This window comes from Scardinius erythrophthalmus, assembly GCF_964197995.2.
Source record: "Scardinius erythrophthalmus genome assembly, chromosome: 13".
Lineage (NCBI taxonomy): Eukaryota > Metazoa > Chordata > Actinopteri > Cypriniformes > Leuciscidae > Scardinius > Scardinius erythrophthalmus.
Window position 1 is genome coordinate 36,850,814 of NC_138233.1, and position 23,508 is coordinate 36,874,321.

The 23,508-nt window shown below is 44.4% G+C and overlaps 1 protein-coding gene across 2 annotated transcripts in view; it reads left to right on the top strand.

The window, feature by feature from the left end:
• The window catches only part of nlgn3a (neuroligin 3a), a 241,725-nt gene that overhangs the window by 164,803 nt on the left and 53,414 nt on the right, over positions 1 to 23,508 (top strand). The gene's annotated exons all lie outside the window — the stretch shown is intronic.

Consider the following 23,508-nt stretch of genomic DNA (forward strand, 5'->3'; position numbering starts at 1 on the left):
TGTCCCGGCCACGGCCGATGGTGCTATAAATGTAGTATCGATGCCCACCCCCCCGTGCCCATCGTTACACACAAGCACAGCCCTACACTTAGGGCTCGCGCGAATAAAATCGACTCAGTTCGATTGCGCTTCCAACATAGTAAAAGTGCCCACTGCCCAGTGCCCACAAACACTATGTCTATCAGATCACAGGCTCTCCGTAAAAGCGAGACCTGTGAGCGCGCGCGCTGCCAGCACAGGCGGCGCGCCCAAATTAGTATATGTGCCCGCTCTCAGCCCACATGTACTTGCACACATGAGTCCCACGGGACTCTCGCAGCCCTCCCTCACTCAGCTAAACACTGTTGTGGGGTCGAGGGCGAGCGTTCCGCCCGCTGTACCAAGCGCGCCCCCTGCCTCGAATGCCACAGGCGAATCGCCTACGTTTGCGAGTCCCGTAGCACCTCTGTCGCACGGCGATCAGAGCGAGCTCCGTATCCGGCCCTTAGCCAACCATGCAGAAGCATGGGCAGCGCTTCCAGGGGTTTCGGACTGGGTCTTAGGCATTATAAAGAAAGGCTTCTCGCTACAGTTTTTTCGACGCCCTCCACGCTTTACAGCGCGCGTCGAAACTTCGGTGCCGTTGAAAGTAGCACACCTACTTCGCGCCGAAATATCAAAACTGATAAGCAAGGGGGCGATAGAATGCGTTCCCCGTGCGCAAAGCGAACAGGGGATGTACAGCAGATACTTTCTAGTCCCCAAAAAGGACGGCGGTATCAGACCTATTCTGGATCTAAGACGACTGAACAGAGTATTAGTGAAACGCAGTTTCAAAATGCTCTCGACCAGCAAAATTCTCGCGCAGGTTCGCCGAGAAGACTGGTTCATATCGATAGATCTGAAGGACGCGTATTTTCAAATACAAATAGCGTCGAACCACAGGCAATACTTGAGATTCGCCTTCGAAGGTCAGACATACCAGTATACAGTCCTGCCTTTCGGCTTGTCCCTGGCACCTCGCACGTTTACGAAGTGCATGGACGCAGCGCTCGCCCCTCTCAGAAACAGAGGCATGAGAGTGCTGAACTATTTGGACGACTGGTTAATCCTAGCCCAATCACGATCTCAGCTCTTAGAGCACAGAGCCATTTTACTCGATCACCTCGAGAATCTGGGTATCACGGTCAATTGGGTGAAGAGTTCACTGATCCCCGGTCAAACGATTTCGTTTCTGGGGGTAGTTCTGGACTCACTGTCTATGACAGCACAGCTGTCGCCACAGCGCGCGCTGAGTGTTCAGAGCGCGGCGAAGTCTTTCCGCTGCGGCGCTTTAACCCCGCTCAGGAAGTTTCAAAGGATGCTGGGTCTTATGGCCTCAGCATCATCAGTTCTCCAGTTGGGCTTGCTCCGCATGCGCCCGCTGCAGTTCTGGCTGAAAGCACGGGTACCGCGCGGAGCATGGGTAAACGGTCGATTGCGCCTCAAGGTCAATCAGGACTGTGTCACAGCCCTGGTACCTTGGTTGGCGAACGACTGGTACCGGTTAGGTGTAAGCCTGGGGACTTCCTCGAAGGTTACGATGGTGTCGACAGACGCATCCACCTCGGGATGGGGAGCGCTGCTCGAGGGCAGACCGTGCTTCGGCCTGTGGTCGGAACGAGAAAAGCTCCAACACATAAACTGCCTGGAAATGATGGCAGTACACAACGCGCTGACGCGTTTTTGTCCCTACATCATGGACCGACATGTCATAGTCCGTTCGGACAATATGGCGGTAGTGTCCTATATAAATCGCCAAGGCGGTGTGAAATCAGCGTCCCTGTACAGACTGGCGAAACGCCTCCTAATATGGGCTCAGCACAACTTACGCTCGCTGAGAGCAGTGCATGTGCCCGGACTTCGGAATGTGGGCCCGGACAGACTGTCCAGGAACAACATTCCCCCAGGAGAGTGGTCTCTACACCCACAAACAGTCCGGCTGTTATGGGAGAGATTTGGCAGAGCGGAGGTGGACCTATTCGCGTCCCACGAAAACGCTCACTGCCCCGTGTTCTTTTCAAAGACCAGCAGCGCGCTGTCCCGAACGTGGCCGCGCTGCCCGCTGTATGCGTTCCCCCCCGTCTCACTCCTGCCACAGGTGCTGGAACGGATCAGGGAAACAAAATGCCCAATACTGCTTGTGGCACCGTTCTGGGACAACCAGGCGTGGTTTCCGGCCCTGATGCAGTTAGCAGACATCGCTCCATGGCCAGTGCCGGTGAGGAGAGACCTCCTCTCGCAAGCCTTGGGCTCGATTTGGCACCCACACCCGGAGTTGTGGTCCCTTCATGTGTGGGCACTCAACGGATATCCGTTGGTCTCACAGGGGGAGTCTTAAATACCATCACTGAGGCTAGAGCGCCGTCGACCCGGCGGCTCTATGCTTCGAAGTGGTCGGTTTTCTCCAGCTGGTGTACGGCTCGGAGTTTTTCACCCCTCGAATGTGAGGTAACGGAGGTTCTCTCCTTCTTGCAAGAGCTGTTGGATAAGGGCAGATCCCCTTCCACGCTTAAAGTGTATGTGGCGGCTATCTCAGCGTTCTCTGGTTCAGCGCTAGGTCAGTCACTGGGAAAGAATGATTTAGTCATCCGCTTCCTCAGGGGAGCCAGGAGACTGAATCCGCCCAGACCTCCTTCAGTCCCTATTTGGGACCTTTCTACAGTCCTGGCGGCTATGAAGAGTGCCCCTTTTGAGCCTATTCAGTCTATCAGCCTCAAACACTTATCTCTTAAAACAGTGTTTTTGATGGCTCTCGCTTCAGTGAAGCGCATAGGCGACCTGCACGCGCTCTCTGTGAGCCCGTCGTGCTTGGAATTTGGTCCTAATGACTCTAAGGTCATACTCAAACCTAAGCACGGCTATGTGCCGAAATCCCTCAACACGCCTTTTCGGGCTCAGGTTATTTCCCTGGCTGCCCTGCCGGCGTCAAGTGAGGAGGGGGACTCGAGGTTTCTTTGCCCAGTTAGGGCTTTAAGAACTTATGTATCCCGCTCTGCTGCCTTGTAACGACACTGACAGTCTATCCGGCCAGATGCTCTGAATTAGCGATTCCTGATTGTTTCTCTCATGCTAAAACACCTATGAGCATATACCCAGAAAGGCCTAGTTGACTAGCTTTCTGACACAAGTGTCTACAAGCAGGCCCTGGTTAATGTTTTACACGACTTAATGAAATAAACGAACAGGCCCCTGTTTGTTTCTCATACTATCACGTGCTGCGACCACAATTCCCTTACTGTGTCTAACGTTTGTCCTTTGTGTACTGAAGGCAAAATTACAAGACTTACCCCATTCAGTTGTTTTGGACAACTAGGACTATCTTGCTTCTCTCAGCAAAATTATATGACGCCTCAGGCTGTCAAGTTAGTCTGCCCACAGAACTACCTTTGTTTTTGCCGAGTAACACATTTTCAAATAGCCCCAACCCCTCACGTGGTATGCACCACGAGATGCAACCGATGCTGACCTCACAGATACACGCAGACACGCACACTACCATATATGGACTTCCACTAGTAAAATCTCATTTTACCAACTATTACAACTGTGTAAAGAGTGTTCTGGGTGATTTGCATGTTCCCCAGAATGATATTAGAGTAGTTGTGTTTTTGAATTACCGTAATGTAATCTTAAACTGCCTTTGTGTCCACAAATAATGTATCTCTATGTTGCTATCCTTGTCAATAGTCGTTCTTAGTGTTATTTTGATCCCCTGGGCATGAAGAAGAAGATTTTTGATAAGAGACTGTGATAAACGTTATGGTTCCATGCGTTTTAATTCCCCGAGCATAATATCACATTTTGCCCCTCGTGATTCCACACGAGGGTCGGGCGGCATTAACACACCAGGACAATCTTCCTGCTCTAAACTGATTCGTCATCCAGAGAAAGGGGACGGTACACGGGACACTGATAAAAGCCAAAACCTTCAGTTTCTTTATCTCTCTTCTCCCTCCTCCAAAACTCTGGAAACCCAAGTCCGGACCGGCTTCGGCCTGCTTCTCTTTTCTTTTCTTTTGTTTCTTTTATGTTTTTCTATAGTCTAGTTTCGTTTTCCTATTCGCCTCTGTTCATTCACGAGCTGAATGACCTTAGCCTGAATCATTCCCGGCAACTTCACCTTAAAGAAAGACTCTTTGAAGCTCCCGCGCTCGCGCTCGCATGGAAGACACAGCACGCGCACGCCTCCCCTCACACGACTCACGCTGCTCTTAAAGACACGCAGGACCCTGCCTTCCTTCCTCATACAAACAGAACCATATGCAAGTATCGATTATTGAATTGAACTTTTAATGTGATTTCTTTGTTGTGTCTTAAGGGTTACTGTCTGTGTTTTTGCCATAGCCAACTGCGATCTCTGATCGCAGAGATTTTTGCTTTCACTTCCGATCTCATCTCCCATCTCTCTCTCTCGTCCGCTCTCTCATCCTTTTATGTCATTCTATCTTTCTCTAAGTCTGATCATTCTATTCTCTCTCTCACTGTTATTCGTTATCTTGTATTGTTTAACTGTATTTTATGTACATAGACATATAATCCGTGTGTATTGTGTAGTTTGATATATTCCTTAGTTCGATGTATTATTAAATTCCATATGCCCTTGACTGACTCTGATTTAATTACCCATATTACTTAGTCCCTGAAATGTTCGATCTTAGCTATATGCTTTATCTTGGTACGATTTAAGTAACCTAATTTTACAAACACAGAAAGGTGTCTTTTCAAGGCCTGGAAAAGATACTCTTTCTCGTGGTTGTAAGGATAATTTTCCTTGAGAGTTAAGTTAATCTTACGTTCAATGTTTGCTGGACAAACAGATTGTTTGATAACTAAATTAATTCCATTAAAGTTATCCCATAACTTCGAGCTGAAATAAGAACAATTGATGTATTAATGACGAACCATAACCCGTTATGGTAATCATTCATATATCAATCTAGTTCAGCTGCGATAAATTAATGTAACTGTATATGCAAAATATTAATCATATTCATGATTAATTATTAAAATTCCCTATAAATCATTTGAGCTAATATTAATATTAATGTACAACCCATTGTTCTTACAGTTTGGTGGAGAACGCGACGCATTTCAAACTTTGTTTATGGGCAATATTCAGTTTCAGTTAAATGTGTATTATGGCTATTGATAATTGAAACATTACACGCGCGTTTTTGTGAATTGTGAGAATGAGTCGCGCTCAAACTCACCAGCTGACTACAAAGTCAGTAGGCCTAACGTTACATATTAACAAGTGCTAAAATATGCCTAAACAATTTTAGCACTGTTAAATGCTACGTACACTGCAGTAGCCTATTTAATATTACAAATGTCAGTTAAGAGATGAAGAAATATCTCTGCAGTTGATACATTTCTAATATTTGTTTTAAATCGCTGTGAACGAAGAATTCTCACGTGCGTATTACCGGTATTAATAAATATGTTTTGAAGCGAGCTTCCTTCTAAACATACCTTGCATGCAAATGTCGTTATTGAATTTGTGGTGAACCACAGTGATATTCAAAAATTAACGATAAAACTCCTGGTCGAAAAAATGGATTAGCTACCCAATTTTTAAACCAACACACTTAAATCATAAAGTGCTATTTTGATTAAGTGCGTATGGGAGTGCAACAGACGTAGCCTACAATTCCTGTTGTCCACATTTGAGTATTTGCGGCAAAGAAACCCCGCCATACTCTCTTGTGCAGTATTAATAGCACCAAAAGGTCCGCCGAGACCTCTGTCTAATTTGTGATTGTTGCAGAAAATCAGCGCGTTACGCGATCTGAAAGCTCTATTAGCTTTGAATCACATGGAAATTGGGTGTAATTCCATTAACTAAACGCCAGAGTGCGTTCGTTAAGTGTTTAGAAGTTTCAAATTACACGCCCCCACCGACGTCACCCTGCGTGAGCGCCGCCTCCCACTGACGTCAGCCTGCATGAGCGCAATTACGCCACCTTGTGGCCAGTTATCAAATAACGCTCTCTTTACTGCTGAACTTTTTTTTTTCCTGTGAATTAATGTCTAAACTCTTATAACTATTCGCATTTACAGCTTTGCTCGTGCGAATATTATTTTGTGTTAGACCATTTTCCTGCTTTTAACTGATACATTTACTATGAGTTTGGTTCAAAAAAGATTTGAATTAAAACTTAGATTAAATCTCAGCCATTCCCTTAGAGGAAACAACGGCACCTAGTGGCCGCCTCCCGCTAGGTCGGTCCACTCAGCTCTCTTTTCTCTCTCTTCAAGTTTACTTCCACTTGTCTCTTTTAACTATCTTAATAATTATTGATGAGACTTCACTGTTATCACTAATTATTATGGGATATTATTCTGAGTTTTCCTTTTACATGTTCTTTACATGCTCATTCAAATTTGATTTAAACTAGTTTGAATTTTAAATTTAAATTGAGTTGTCTATTCACCCACTGGTATCCACTTGGAGGAAACAGCACCATCGTGTGGCCTTGTGGATACTAAGTCGGCATCACTATTTTCCTCATTTCACTCTTTTATATCGTCTTTCTCTCCTGATTATTTTTATAAATAGGACTGATACTTTAGTGTATCTGGATTATTATAAGATATCATTCTGATCTTTACATTTCCTTACATGCTTATTTTAAATTTTAATTTAAACAAGTTTGTAATTTTTAATTTGAATTAAGTTTTCGGTTTGCCAGGTTAAGCAGAGAGGGAGCACGCCCCCTTGTGGTGAAAACACACTACTGCGGCCTGCCTCTTCTCCTGGGTTCATCCTGCCATTTCATTTTGATTTTTATTTTCAATTCTTATTTTTTTTTTTTATTCTATTATTTTATTTCTACTTTTTCCTATCTCTCTTTTGGGTTAGGTTATTTTGATAATTACCATCATTATCATAATTTCCTTTTCATTTTATTATTATTTAGTAAAACCTTTGACTCCTATTGCCACATAAATAATCCATTTGGTTTAAACAAACTAGCCTTAATTCACTTTAAGTTTCACTTGTTTATCCTTTGTGTATTTATAGGTGGCATTCACTTGAGCACTGTGGGGAGTTGCAGTCATCTCGGGTTGGTTTCCGCGAGCGAGGTTGCCCAACTGGCGTTACTGACACTTGCCGTTACGTGAGTTTCAGACACTTCCAAATCCCGTACCATCGTTGCGGCACGCAACTGCGACATTAGCAATTTGCCACTCCAAAGGTCAACCGCGCCAGCCGACACACACAAAGCAATTTTGGGACAATAAACCCGAACTGGGGCCTAAAAGTGGGCCACTCCTCAGGAGAGTTCCGGGCGAAAACCCACTTTTGCTGTGTTGTCTGGCCGGGGACACCTTGGTGTTGCCAGGTTGTGTTTTAAAGTCACAAGTTGTCTGAGAGGGCGCAGCGAGGTACAGGGAGAAAACGAAGCTGCCTGAGGACACTGCGGTCAGGTGTTAGGAACCGTCGAAGGGGTTGACTGAGCCACGGGTCCCACCAGAGCGGCTTCAATTCACCACAGGTAAACTAAATTTAGTAAAACCCCTTTCCTGTCTAAGCCACAAAAGATTAGATATTCCCTTGGGTACATTCTAGATGTTTGGCCCATCTCTTCTCTAAGCCATACCATCTTCCTAGGTTTCCTACCCCGATAGCCCCACTCACCTGTTGGCCTATCTCAAACCCTAGCAGTGGTAATAGCTTAGGTCTCTTTATCCTCTTGAACACGTACTGTGTTACTATTCTGTTTATTTAATTTCAGACCTAGTCATCACTAGTGTTTTGTTTTACCTCAGTCTTTTCTATCCTTTGTTCTGTTGTGATTTGGTTCTTTCATTTCACCTAGAGACAGTAACCTGTGAGAGCCACCAAGGAAGCTAAATAGTAGAGTGATAACCAGCAGCCAGTGTCACCACGTGACCCGCTAGGCTACTGCCTGTCAAATTTCCATTGCAGGTCCTTTGTCGACCCAAGTTAATTGGAACTGTCTAACTGTGCATCAGTTAGCCCCAAAATTCTCATAAACGGCATAGCCCGTATGAGTATAGCTCGTTAACCTTAGAACGAACTTGCATTGGTCTCTTTGTGTGTGTGTGCTGTGCTTCTCTCACCTACAGTGAGCCAGGATGTCCCGTTCATCCAGTCCAGCAGTCCACGGGGGCAGCCTCTCGACATGGTTGAAAGCAATGACTACCCCCTTCCTGCCAAAGGACGCCAGTGACCTGCAGCATCTGAGCCAAACGCAACTGGACACCGAGCTAGACGAGCTGATAACACACGATCCTACCCAAAGCTACAACTACAAAGACTGGGCCAGGATCTTCAGCAGCGTCACCCACAACGTCGTCGCCCAGGCGAGGCTCAGTGAACGGCGCAACATCGACCTGGAGCAGCAAGCAGCAGCGCTACAGCTTCAAGTGGAGGAGGCCCGGAAAGACCAGGCCCGAACCCAGAGTCGTCTAGATCAGCTCCTCCTCGAGACCCAGAACCAGCGTGAGAAAGAGGACGCCACAGATCCAGAGCTACAGAACGAAGTAGAAAGACTTCGAAATTCCCTGCAAGATCTGCGCCTCGACACAGACCAAAGAGAACAGTTGGAGAGAGAATCCAGAAAAGAACTCGACGAAAAACTCCAACAAAGTGACGCTCTCCTAGAGAGAGTCGAGACTGAACTAAAAGAAACAAACGCTAAAGCCAGGGCCTGCGAAAAACACTTGCAAGCGGCCCGAGCGAAAATCGGCGAGCTTACTCTGCAGAGAGACGAGCTCCAAGATGAACTTGACACTGTTCATGCAGAACTGAGACATTCTTACAGACTACAGAGTGACTGGAACAGAGAAACACACATCACAGAGTTTCTCCCGGCCAGCCACCCCAACCCTTTCAGCCAAGAACCCAGAGCTGAAAAGGGAGATGTAAGCCCACGGCTCAAGACATCACCAGCCAGCTTTCAAGAACACCTGTCAGCAGCAAAAGGGGGAGGACCCTTTCAGACAACCCATGCCACTAACCACGGCACGACCCCCAGAGAACTTGACAAGCTAGCCCGAAACATTCCTATGTTCGATCCAGATTCTGCAGAAGGTTGTGACATTCATGCTTATTTAAAAGAAATTGACTTTCACTTGCAAACTGTCGCCAATTTGACAGCTTGGGACAATTTGTATCTGTTAAGAATAACGGCTAGCAGTGATGTTCGTAGCTTCCTAGACCGTCAAACTGAGGCTGTCAAAACGGACATCCAACAATTACGGCAAGCTTTGATCCGCGAATTCTCTGATCCAGACTCCGATCAAGGTTTCATCGTTGCTGTAGACCTCAAGCAAGGTCGGCGTGAACACCCCCAGATCTACTACAACCGACTCCGACAAGCCTTCTTTGGAGCACGGAATGAGCCCGGGATGGAACAGGATGTTACCTTTAAAACTCTTTTCCTGCGGAATCTCCATCCAACCTTATCCCATCATATTGGGGTTCTGGCCGATGCACGGACCATGTCTACCCAACAGCTGCGTGACTTAGCCCATAAAGCTTACACCAAGCAAAAGACTATTTCTGAAAAGACTGTGAAAAACCCCACAATCTATTCTGTTTCTGAGCACTGTTCAGAACTGACTTTAGAGGGTGCCCCACAACACCACAGTCACAGACATTTTTACAGAGAGTCACGACCGTTCCAAACCAGCAGAGGGCAACACAATCGCGGTGGTGCTCGTCCAAAGCACCAGAGCGAGCGCTCTGAAAGATTCCGGGAAGCCGGCCGGCGACCCAAGAAGAGCCGACCTCCACCGTCCAGGACAACAAGCCCCGACAGAGAGTGGAACCACTCTCGACACGACACTGGTAAGCTCAAGCCTGAGCTCACATCACATAACCACAGTGCAGCCACGTCTGAAACAGCAGAGATCCTAAGGGTGCTGAAAGAGCTTCTTCACCAGAAACGTTGCAAGAAAGACAAGAAGGACGAGCCAGACATCTTATGCCTAAGCATAAGAACTGAAACCAAACCATCTGACCGCCAGCTGACTGAGCCAAGCACCCCGAACACTGCTCGTCATCCAAAGATCACAGAGCTAACTGTCACATCACAAGGTGACAGCATCACCAAAGCTCCACAGCTGACAGCGGCACACCCTGAACGAGATGGCACACTTCCTCACACCAGGTACCAAAATACCAAGGTACCAGGAAACGCTGTTCTGTCTAACTGTCTCCGCAGCAAGCTACACGGGACCGGTCCTAACCACCCGATGACCGTTACACCTGTCCCGATGCCAATGTTCCTGGGCAACCTCATTGAAAAGGGCACAGGCCGAAAACTCTACCTGAACATCACGTTGGAAAAAGAAGTGAGCATGGAAGCCTTGATCGACACAGGATCAGACATTACGATAATTTCAGTTCAACTGTTCCAAAGACTCCAATTTGAAGCTAAGAGACAAGACCGAACTCTTACACCTCAAACTTGTGAACTGAACGTACAGTCATACAGTCAACATGACATCCGGCTCGAACAGGTAGCTCACATTCACCTGACAATTGGTCCTTTGAGTCTACTCCATCCAGTGTTCATCTCAAAAATGGACACCTTTCCATTCCTCATCGGCAGAGACCTTCTAGATCGTTTTGAACCGTTACTGGACTTGAAACAGCTCAAGATCTGGGCTCAAGTACGAGAACTTTGCCCCCTCCAGTCACAGCCAGACGGTCAGGTCACAAAGGTCACGGGAACTTCCGCAGAGCCAGACTTTCAGGTCACAGAGTTCATGGGAACTCCCACAGCCAGCCAGGAAGACACAGACTCAGCACCAACTGAAGGTTTGAATCCGCTACCCTGCACCTTACAGCCCACCAAAGACTTTGACACTTGCTGCCTCAATGTCATGACTGACCTGCAGCGACATGACCTCATTCAAGCCATTGCCAAGCCTGGTGCATTAAACAACAAGCTGTGGTCACTTTCAACCCACCCACCCACCCTAGAGGTTGAAGAGCTTACACACAGCATAAAAACTTTACAAGCTCAACTGCCTACCTCAGAGCCGCTTACGCTGGCTCCGCTAGTTGAAAAGACAACCATAATGGACATGCGGACTTCTGTCACCTACATACAGACTCTCCTTATCCACCCTCATACGCCGTCTGACCCCACTGACAACCAGTGCCTCAGACCTGTGAATGACTCAACGCACATGCTGCGCGTACAGAACAACATTATGAGTTGTGCACCGATTGACATCACTATGCCAAGGCATGTAATGCCACGGCGCACAAAGGGGGATAAACTGCTAATGTTCGTCTATAACGCATCATGTGCTGCACACCGCGACACCAGAGACACTGACGAGACACTGAAGCAAGCGACAAGCCGACAGCAAGATGTGGCAAAACATGGGCCAAGGCGAACTAAACCCAGTCGCCGCCCACGAAGTAAAAAGACTGCCCTGTCCAATCAAAGACAACCCTTGCTGGCTTCTTCCTCCCCTTTCTCTCTCTCTCTCCCTGTTGTCTGTACCAGGTTGCTGCCGTGGTTCGCCATGCTGTACTGTCAGCCAACCAGAGGACAGCTGCCACTGAGAGAACAACTGAGACTCCAGATCACCGACGACAGGACCTACCCCCAGCAAGTGCATGTTCGACTCATCCAGCCCCGCCCGGTCTACAGAGCACACTACCCCAGCTCCGTAGCCCAATACATCTGGACAAGTGTCCGACGGACAGAGGACTCCCTCTCTCACGCCGAGGCCAAGGTCGAACACATGTTCAACCAACTTGAGAAAGTGACTGTTGCACAATCAGGACTCCTAAGCACCAACCACCACTCCAGCCGGTTTCTGGGAGCGTTGCTCGAAGCCGTAGCTGCCGCCAGAACTCTGTTTAACATTGGTATGTCCAGTGTAAATGCAGCGAACCAGACCGCAAACTCCATGAAGCCGCGGTTTACTGTCTTACAGAGTGACTTTGTCCAGACTCAGCTGGTTACAGCGCCAACGACAGACATGCTGTGGGAGGTTAGCTCCTTCAATGACAGCATAGCCACAGGTGTAATCCCACCGTACCTGATACTAAGCCTGATGCTAACTGTGCTGGCTTCCGCCATCAACACGCCAGCTGACCTTCTACAAAAACACCTGGCCTACTCTCTGGGTAGCGCCATCTCACTCTGCGTCGATCCCGAGCAGAGAGAAGTGTGCTTTCTCCTAAATCTGCCTATCATCGAGTCAAGCCAAGTCTACAGACTTACAGACATTTGCAAGGTCAGGTTTTGGCAACGCAACACCCACATCAAGATACGCACTCCAGACGTGGTGGCCTACCACGACAGCGACACACAACGGTACCCAGCTCCAAACCTGCACCTGTGTACTATGACCAAAGACATTCATTATCTCTGCCCTGCCGAAGCTAAGCCTCACACACAAGTGACAGAGACGCAAGCAGAGATTGTAGGTGAAAGTTGGCTTGCTAACACACCTGTGCACACAGCCACTGTCACGCACGACCAGCATGACACAAACAGCCGTGTCAACATGCTCAACCAGAATACGGGACTTCAAGTATCGAAAGGTGTCACCCTACACCTTGATGGCTTGGCATGGTACCATCTTCCGAGCGAAGAGTACCAGACAGCATTGGAACTCCCATCCTCCAAGAACTACAACCTCACCTTAGATCCAGAACTAGAACCCCGTAGTGAGAAAAGGGGGTCCCAACTCAATGACATTGCTCCTGCCAACAAAGCCCTCCGAGCACCGGCTCGACGGCCCGTTCTGAACACTTCATCTGCGGTTCGAGGCTGGAACGCTGCCGACATTGTGCAGTGCACCTCTGCAGGTAATCAGCCACACCCTAACACTAGGTTGGCCTCCATCCTGTACAGAAGACTCAACAAGATGCGATACAGCCAAGCTCACGAAAGCTGTGTCCGAAGGTCTCAGATGGAATCCCCGGAAAGGGGGTGTCAAGTCAGAGACCACGCCAAACCTCAGCGAGCTGAAGCCTCAGCTCCAAGAACCACCTGCCTTCCCCCATCATGATCCACCTGCTACACAACCATCATGATCCACCTGCTACACAACCATCAGGATTTACCTGTCATCAGCCCATCGTGATGATTGTCGTCCGATGATGTCCACACAGGGACTTCATCCGACGAAAAGGGGGAGATGTAACGACACTGACAGTCTATCCGGCCAGATGCTCTGAATTAGCGATTCCTGATTGTTTCTCTCATGCTAAAACACCTATGAGCATATACCCAGAAAGGCCTAGTTGACTAGCTTTCTGACACAAGTGTCTACAAGCAGGCCCTGGTTAATGTTTTACACGACTTAATGAAATAAACGAACAGGCCCCTGTTTGTTTCTCATACTATCACGTGCTGCGACCACAATTCCCTTACTGTGTCTAACGTTTGTCCTTTGTGTACTGAAGGCAAAATTACAAGACTTACCCCATTCAGTTGTTTTGGACAACTAGGACTATCTTGCTTCTCTCAGCAAAATTATATGACGCCTCAGGCTGTCAAGTTAGTCTGCCCACAGAACTACCTTTGTTTTTGCCGAGTAACACATTTTCAAATAGCCCCAACCCCTCACGTGGTATGCACCACGAGATGCAACCGATGCTGACCTCACAGATACACGCAGACACGCACACTACCATATATGGACTTCCACTAGTAAAATCTCATTTTACCAACTATTACAACTGTGTAAAGAGTGTTCTGGGTGATTTGCATGTTCCCCAGAATGATATTAGAGTAGTTGTGTTTTTGAATTACCGTAATGTAATCTTAAACTGCCTTTGTGTCCACAAATAATGTATCTCTATGTTGCTATCCTTGTCAATAGTCGTTCTTAGTGTTATTTTGATCCCCTGGGCATGAAGAAGAAGATTTTTGATAAGAGACTGTGATAAACGTTATGGTTCCATGCGTTTTAATTCCCCGAGCATAATATCACATTTTGCCCCTCGTGATTCCACACGAGGGTCGGGCGGCATTAACACACCAGGACAATCTTCCTGCTCTAAACTGATTCGTCATCCAGAGAAAGGGGACGGTACACGGGACACTGATAAAAGCCAAAACCTTCAGTTTCTTTATCTCTCTTCTCCCTCCTCCAAAACTCTGGAAACCCAAGTCCGGACCGGCTTCGGCCTGCTTCTCTTTTCTTTTCTTTTGTTTCTTTTATGTTTTTCTATAGTCTAGTTTCGTTTTCCTATTCGCCTCTGTTCATTCACGAGCTGAATGACCTTAGCCTGAATCATTCCCGGCAACTTCACCTTAAAGAAAGACTCTTTGAAGCTCCCGCGCTCGCGCTCGCATGGAAGACACAGCACGCGCACGCCTCCCCTCACACGACTCACGCTGCTCTTAAAGACACGCAGGACCCTGCCTTCCTTCCTCATACAAACAGAACCATATGCAAGTATCGATTATTGAATTGAACTTTTAATGTGATTTCTTTGTTGTGTCTTAAGGGTTACTGTCTGTGTTTTTGCCATAGCCAACTGCGATCTCTGATCGCAGAGATTTTTGCTTTCACTTCCGATCTCATCTCCCATCTCTCTCTCTCGTCCGCTCTCTCATCCTTTTATGTCATTCTATCTTTCTCTAAGTCTGATCATTCTATTCTCTCTCTCACTGTTATTCGTTATCTTGTATTGTTTAACTGTATTTTATGTACATAGACATATAATCCGTGTGTATTGTGTAGTTTGATATATTCCTTAGTTCGATGTATTATTAAATTCCATATGCCCTTGACTGACTCTGATTTAATTACCCATATTACTTAGTCCCTGAAATGTTCGATCTTAGCTATATGCTTTATCTTGGTACGATTTAAGTAACCTAATTTTACAAACACAGAAAGGTGTCTTTTCAAGGCCTGGAAAAGATACTCTTTCTCGTGGTTGTAAGGATAATTTTCCTTGAGAGTTAAGTTAATCTTACGTTCAATGTTTGCTGGACAAACAGATTGTTTGATAACTAAATTAATTCCATTAAAGTTATCCCATAACTTCGAGCTGAAATAAGAACAATTGATGTATTAATGACGAACCATAACCCGTTATGGTAATCATTCATATATCAATCTAGTTCAGCTGCGATAAATTAATGTAACTGTATATGCAAAATATTAATCATATTCATGATTAATTATTAAAATTCCCTATAAATCATTTGAGCTAATATTAATATTAATGTACAACCCATTGTTCTTACAGCCTTCAGACAGACAGAGCAGCTCTTTGTCTCGTTCAGCGGTCGTTCCAGAGGAACGGCTGTGTCGAAACAGAGTCTATCCAGATGGATAGTTGACGCCATAGCGCTGGCTCATACTGCCAAAGGCATTCAATGCCCGTTGGGAGTTAGAGCGCACTCCACGAGAGGCGTTGCTTCCTCGTGGGCTTGGTCTAGCGGGATTCCCTTACAAGATATATGTATGGCGGCAGGCTGGGCCTCTCCGTCTACATTTATTAGGTTTTATAACCTAGAGGTTCCCGCCCTGCAGGCTAGGCTTTTGTCAGTGTAATCTGCCTACAGGCGCTATGCGCTGCCGATTCTACTGGGCAAACTACGTAAGACCCATGTTTTCCCGCATTAGTGCAGGCTCCCTGCCCTGGCTATGTGATGACGTATTCGTGTCTTAGGACATGTCTATATAAGGACGAAGGGAACCCCCTTTCGTCTTTAGACTTTCCCCGTGAGGTAATGTAGCCCACGGACGCTATAGTTTAGGGAATTTAGGCTTCCTCCCTTATTCCCTGACTCTGTGTGAGTCTATCCGGTGATTATGCACTGTATGCCTGAACTAGCTTCCGGTGATTGGTGTTTTTGTCCCGGCACGCACGGCGTTTTGCAAGGGGTTCCCATAGCGTTTTTAGCAAAACGCAGTACGAGAGAACTCTCGTAAGAGAACGTACTCGGTTACTAACGTAACCTCGGTTCTCTCTAGAAGAGGGAACGAGTACTGCGTTCCCTGCCGTGCGTTTGGTTTGCTCTGGTTCGCTTCAGCGATCAAAATTGAGTGAATCAGCCTTTTCGAGCTCCTTTTATAGGGATAAGCCACGCCCGTTTCGGCGGGAAGTGACGAGAAGGGCGCGAAGCGCCCTCATTGGCCTGATGTTGCATCAGCCTGCGCTCGATAGGCTTATGCAGTTGCCGCAGAGCAGCCAATGAGCAGACAAGCCGTCTTGCTTCAGCTGTCTGCTGCTGCCGCAACGCGTTTTACATATATGAAAATTAAGGATAATTTTTTGCTTCAGTGTTTTCGCGAAAAGAGACTTTTCCCATAGCGTTTTAGCAAAACGCAGTACTCGTTCCCTCTTCTAGAGAGAACCGAGGTTACGTTAGTAACCGAGTACGTTATCCATTACGGACGTGACCGCTCTGAAAGCAGCACTAAAAGACTGCTTTAAAACTTTCACAGAGACCTCAAACAGAAAGCACAAAGCCTGCCTTTAAATTTTATTTCATTTTGTATTAATTGTATCTTAATTTGAATCAATGTTTCATCAACCAATTGCCTGGATAAGTTATATACGTATATATATACGAAAATAGATAATCACGACACAGAGGCGCCGGCGCGTGAACTGGAGCTCGTCTCATAAATTAACCGAAACTCAGTGATAAGGTAGCCTACTTGCCTCACAGACCTGAGACATATATAGAAAGCTTGAAATGTCTACTTTTAAACAGAACAATTCAAAACGAAAGAAAACTGACTGTTCTCTGCTTATGTAATTCGTATGAAATCTGCATTTCTCTCTGGCGAGTCAGCATCGTCAACTTCATCTTTGCAGCCGACACTGACACAGAAAACACTTGTTTATTATTAAACAATTCAAATGTCTCCTATATTTTACATATTCATAATCATTCATTTTGCCGGTTCTTTGTGACCTCTTTTAGGTGCTTTATTGGCAGCGCCACCCTTACATGTTACATGAACGCATCAGCACTGAAAACATGGAGATTTTTTTTCTTTTGGGGGGCATTTTGTTTGTGTTCAGGCTTTCTCAGTTGTCTTTAGGCGCAATGTTACGAGGGCGCTGCTAATAAAGTTGCGAGTAGGCCTACACATTGGATTCACGTTTATTATTATATTTTTAAAATTCTCCAGTTTTTAATGCCGGTCGTATCATTTTATTTTGTTGTATTTATCCGCCACACCTTAAAGGCCGGTCCGTGAAAACATTGTCTGATTTTAAACTGGTCCGTGGCGCAAAAAAGTTTGGGGACCGCTGATCTACGGGACAAGCCGGATTCCACCATATCTTTATGTACACAATAATAATCTTTTACATTGTAATCATTTCATTTTAAATATTTGGCATGTTTGTGTTTGCTGCTGTGCATCCCTGTGTGTGTAATAAGCAGAGTGTAACCGCATTGTGGACCTGCCTATAGGCGCACATTACTAACGCGCTCTTTAAATAACAAAGAAAAAATATTGCGCCATTGACTTTAGACCAGGTTTCAGTTGGTCAATGGCTCAGTCTATTTCGGTTCCTCAAAATAGCAACGTGCCACAATGTGCCAGAGCACACCTCGTTTTCAGACCAGCATGCCCATGGGCGCACAGATGGATGCAAATGCATTTGCTATTTAAACAACATGGCGCAGGACGTGAAAATGATAACTGTGTCGGACTGAAACTAGTAAAAAACACTTGCGTCGGTCTTGGCACCGGGTGTAAGATAGGGCCCAAAGATTCTTTATTGGCATTGATGTTTCCATGAAGAACCTTAAACATTCATGGAACCATTATTTTCTACAAAAGATTATTTATATTGGTAAAGGTTGTTTAGATTATTAAAATATTCTTCACACTATAAAAAAAAAAATATATATATATATTTTTTAGACCTGTTCACTGAAAGTTTCTTTGGGGAATATAAATGATGCTTCAATCGTGCATGACTGCCAAAACACCATTTTGGAACCTTTAGTTTTTATGTTGCTCCTTATATTTAGTTTTTAATGGTGCTCCTTATATTTTTTATAACAAATTAATTAGCTTCTACTTTTTTAGTGACTTGAAGCATAATTACATTTTTCATATGGGTAGCTTCACTGTAGTTAAGCTAATTTGAATTTGTTACCAAGTGCCTCAAACAAGGATTTGATGACACCAACCTAGCAACTTAGGTCCTCAAATGAAGTGCTCATGGCAGCCACAAGGCATCCAAAAGTTGTGTAGCTGCTCTTGCCAGTTCTGCTTGCAATATACATCAGACGGTCAGGGAGCGGGTTTGTGGGCACGCCATGTGACTTTGTGAATGTTAATACCATACTGTGCTGCTTTAGTCTGAATTTCTCCTTTTTCTGATCGGAAATTAGTGATGCAACTTAAACATAAAAAGTCACAGTTTCACCTAGACATGATTGTTCTCTGGAAGGTCCCCGGACTCCAGCAAACGTGTAAAGGCTTTATTAGCCGCAACCAGCTCCGGTGCCGAAAGAACATCTGTTCGCTAACTGGCAGCATTGTTACCCAGTGGTCTTTGTATGCCGTACTGCCAACACACTCCCCCGTCTGCTAATAGATTCCTCATTAGACAGCAGGTTCTTGATCAGGAACAGCACAGCTATGCAGTTCTTCCTCTCCCATCGGTGTCTATTAAACGGCATTGAAAAGCCACAATCCTCTCCTCGGACAACCAAAATTATCTCACCTTGACCACGATGGGATGCAGAGAGAACATCCTATTGACCTCACCTCTGAGAGTTTTGTCATCTTTCCTCTACATGCCCCACTATCGATTGTCTTCTTTTATGTATTAGGTCACTCGCTTGCTCAGACCCAAAGATAATAGTCTCTGACCAGAAACAACACTTGCTCGGTCTCAGCGAGAAGGTCAAAGCTGTTGTTTTTCAGTTTAGTCCAGAGTGTGGATTCACTGGAGCGTTCAGAACGCACCTCTATAATTTGATGAGAGCCACTGCAAAGTCCATTTCTCTGTGTCAAAACCGATAAAGTCCCGATGTAAACTGAGCGAAGGGGGCACGAAACGAGGCTGCTCAGAATGCATGATCTCCGCAACACTTCATCAGCAGCATATGAAGCTGTTTAGCTGGAGACTGGGGAAAAAAACAGTTTGGGCAGAAATGTTACAAGGTCAAGTGGACCTCTGAAAGGCAATTATGTTCTTGCATAATGAAGCTGATAATCAGTAAGTCTGTTTCGCCGCTTCTCCGCGGATGGTCGGGCTGTAAGGGAATTGTGTGGCGGCGGCAGGGTTTTTTCTCCCATCAGCCTCATGGGAAGTTGGATGTTTGGATTTTCATAGAGGAAGCACACCTGCCCACTCCTTCATGTTGCCCAGCCGCAGATGCGTTAGATGTAATGACGAACCAATTCAGTCTTCTCTGTGTGGACGGACAGACAGACAGACAGATGGTTATTACAGTAGATTTAGTTGTTATGAGCTTGTGAATGGTGAGCCATTAAACAGATTTTACACAACAAAAGCAGCACATCCAGCAGCAAGAAACTCTTTTCTTTTGCTGCTGCACAAGCAAGCGCTGATATCTGCTTTAATGTGGATGCAAACTGTGAACGGATTCGTCACTCCCTCTCCCTCGATCCCGGTTTTGATAATGGTGCCGTTGTTTGCATCAATTTCCCAACATGTTCCTGAAGTCTTCCTGACAACCTGAAGTTTCCCTGCAGACACCAAACATACAAAAACAAAACGCATTGAATTCCCAGAATCCGAGAGGGGTATTGGAAATGGATTTTTTTTTTGCCAGTTGCTACAGCTGTGGCCCGAACACACAGACTGCATAACACTCCAAATGTGACATAATATCCGGAGGTAGCAAAGCTGTCACAGTACATTTGCTTTCTGGTGCAAAATAAATAAATAAAAATGAACATTTGACAAGCAGTTGGCACATTAGATTCCTCTGTAGACTAACTCTCTAAGTCTGTAATCTGTAATTTAGGGCTCTTTAAACATCAATATAGTCCATGATTACCATCACTCTAATTACCTCCAAATACTTTGACGGATCTTGAAGTACGTGTCATCAGAAAACATGCTTGATAGATGACATCTATTGAATTTGTTTTAATTACAGATGCATTCAGCATGGCAGGTCACACTTAAGACATTCATTCTCACCATTTGATTTGGAAAAAAGAATACCTTTTTATTCTAGATGGACAGATCAGCCAAAACCAAATACTCTGAGAGACCACTGAGTGCCCTATCATGGAAATCAGATGAGCTAATGGCCTGAGAGACCTTTGCACGCATTATTAGCCCATGAGCCTCATGTATATAATGTGTAAAAGCATTTCCGCCGGAGGGCATTTGGTCCTTGTTACATGTTTGATTTATAGCCTTATTTTATTCAGACAGTCAGTGCATTGCATATATAGAAGCCCAGGCGCTATAGTGTCTCTCTGCGAGCGTTGGAATCTGGGGAAGTTATTTCTGGCGCCGGCTTGACTGCTAAAACTGCTGCAAAATGTAAGAGTTTGACATGTGAACACTTCAGGGGAGTGAAACTGGATTTTACAGCTGAATATTCCTCTTGTTTCTCTCGCTCAGTGGATGTGCTAGAATACCTTGATATTTGAAAAAAATGAAAAATAATGCATACACTTTTAGATTAAAGAGGAAACACATTTACACAACGCATTTACAGATTTAGTTGTTCATACTCGCAGTTGGGTATTCGAACATTTGCATGATTATGCCATGGAAATGAAAGGACATTACAAATATGAATAAATTTTTTTCAGATCATGATCATTTGATCGTTTCTCACCAAGTGGATGATAAAACAGACGCTACAATTCCATAGACTTACTTTAAAGAAAGGACCTGAACCTAGAGACCAGATTTTTGGTCAGGCTTAAAAATAGGCTATTTAAATGGCCCAAATTAAGTAACGACGTAGCAAAGCTTAAGCAATAACCCCAAACTATAGCAACCACATATCAGTGTGCTAAAAACACCTAAGCAACTGCGTATCAACAGCCTCACAAACACCCTCGCATTTCTAACATTTTCTTCATAATTTGCAAAAACTCTTGACATTAAAATTGCTTCATTCTGGTCGACTTGATTTTTAAACACTCAGTGAAACAATTAGGACCTTTACAAGAGCTCCATCACAGCTGTGCACACACTGTGTATCAGTAAATGACAGTGAAAGACTTTATTTATGGTTCATTTATTTATTATCCAGATGGGAGTTTTAATACTAAGTGAAATCTGTTGCACTTTTGTATGGTGGAATTTAATTAAGGATTTTAAAGCTCAACAACTAAAAACTACTGTGGCACTGGCTTCATAAAACACATAAAACATCTTTGAGACATACTGTATTATTTTGAATGAATATATATGAAGAGTTCAGATGCAAAAGCCTCTAAGTGCCATCTGAAATTTTCTTCTAGAATGATCATTTTTATCAAGCTCGTATATTTAAGTTCAATAATTTCACTTGAATGGCAATGCAAATTACCTATTAATTGTCATTTAAGTGAAATTACTTAACTTAAAAGTTTTATAAAAATGTATTAAATTTATGAATTTTATGAAAATTTCAGCTGGCACTTAGAGACTTTTGCATCTGAACTCTTCATAAATATATATATATATATATATATATATATATATATATATATGCTATATATGTTTAGCACAGGGGTAAAAGATATTCTCATTTATTCTCTTTTAAACCACAAGCACATTTCTTAACATCCTCTTTTCAAGATGCACGTGGAAATTCGGCTGATCCATGACACGATCGCAGGCTGTAGCGCAAAGTTGCTAATTTGATCTTAATATTTTATGTTTAAAAATGCTGTAGATTTATGTAAAATGAGAATCAATACATTATTGAATATATTTTGAGACAAAGGTCTTGTCAATGATAATGTAATTAAAATGATTTTATGAAATTAACGCACCCGTCCCACCCCAGACCTACATAGGTCGTCTTGCATTTCATACAGTGATTTGTGCCGAACATGAAGCGGGGCAACAACTCATTGCGTGATGGAGCCTATAGAAGGCTGTTAGAATGACCCTGAAATTCTATAAACTGGGAGAATTATTTATTTATTTATTTTTATTTTTTGCTGTTTTGCCTGCTAGTTTTCTTAGTTTTTGACGTTGGTATTTTCTAAAATATCTCTAGTATCTCTAAAACAAATAATTCTGCTTTTCAGTGAAAATTACAAGACAAGCGCTTAGACATATGGTACAAAATAGCAGCAATATTGTCTCAGAATTGAGCCCTCTTTTGACTCTTCCCAGATTGCGTTGTCTATCTGATGCATGGGGGTCTGGCTCCGAGGCTCCAGGGCCAAGTTTCCACTCTCTGCTGGACCCGCATGCTACCAGTCAGGGGGTCAGAGTTCCTCAGAGGCCCATCAGATTTGTGTCCCTGTGCCATATGCCTTGCAGAAAGACTACATATGGCTCTGTTTGTCAGGGGCCTGAGGCATGTGCGCACCACATGAGCTTTACATCAGTGATGACAGGTAATATTAATAATAATTGGTAAAACGGTGGCGGCAGTTACTGATAAAGGTTTTGCTTATACCGCCACACAGTATCTGTGCCATTTTTCAAGAATAATGCCATTGATGCGTTTGATCAAAGGCAGACGATCTGTAGCAATGACTGGAATGAGTACAAAACAACTTTGGTTATGGCTTGGAGTTGCCTATAACGAAATACCGTGACTCACCAAAGACATTGAGATGCCCGAGTGTGTGCGCTGAGAGGAATGCAAAATCAATTTTGGCATTTGGGCCATTTTTTTTCCCAGCCCACAAGCAGCCTTGGCCTGTCAAGAGCTGGCTCACAGGACTGTGACTCGCCGGAAAGAATTCAAATAGCATTTCCTTCAGTGAACTGCCACAGTCCCTGGCAAAGAACAATAATTGTATTGCACTCCATTTTATATTTCTAACATAGACTGCACTAGAAGAGTAAAATGGATGGGAATAGTATATTCATGTGATCTGAACTGTGACTTCTTGTCAGGAGTTCTAACACTGTTTTTACTCATTTATCTGCAATAGAAATGCAATTCTGTTACATTATATGCTTGAATTCTCTTTCGCTCACTAATGTCTTGGTTTCCAAATAAGCATGGCTGTGTTCAGAATGGAGTGTCACTGCATAGTGTGTATATACAGTGTGCTACCATTATTATTATTTTATACATTCATTATTATTCAAGTGTTCTGTTATACTTAGTGGATATTATCTGTTAGCATTCCTGTTTTATTATTATTATTATTATTATTATTATTATTATTATTATTTATGTACTTTATTATATAGATGAATTACAAATTAACACTTGGCAGTCCAATCTAATATGCTCTGCTTTTGTATACTCTTTTATTGTGAAATGTATAGTAGATCCTCCAAATATTCTATTCATACAGAGATTCATTATGCTGACACATTGTGCATGTAGAATGTATGCTATTTCCAACATGGCTGAATTATTTTCTGGA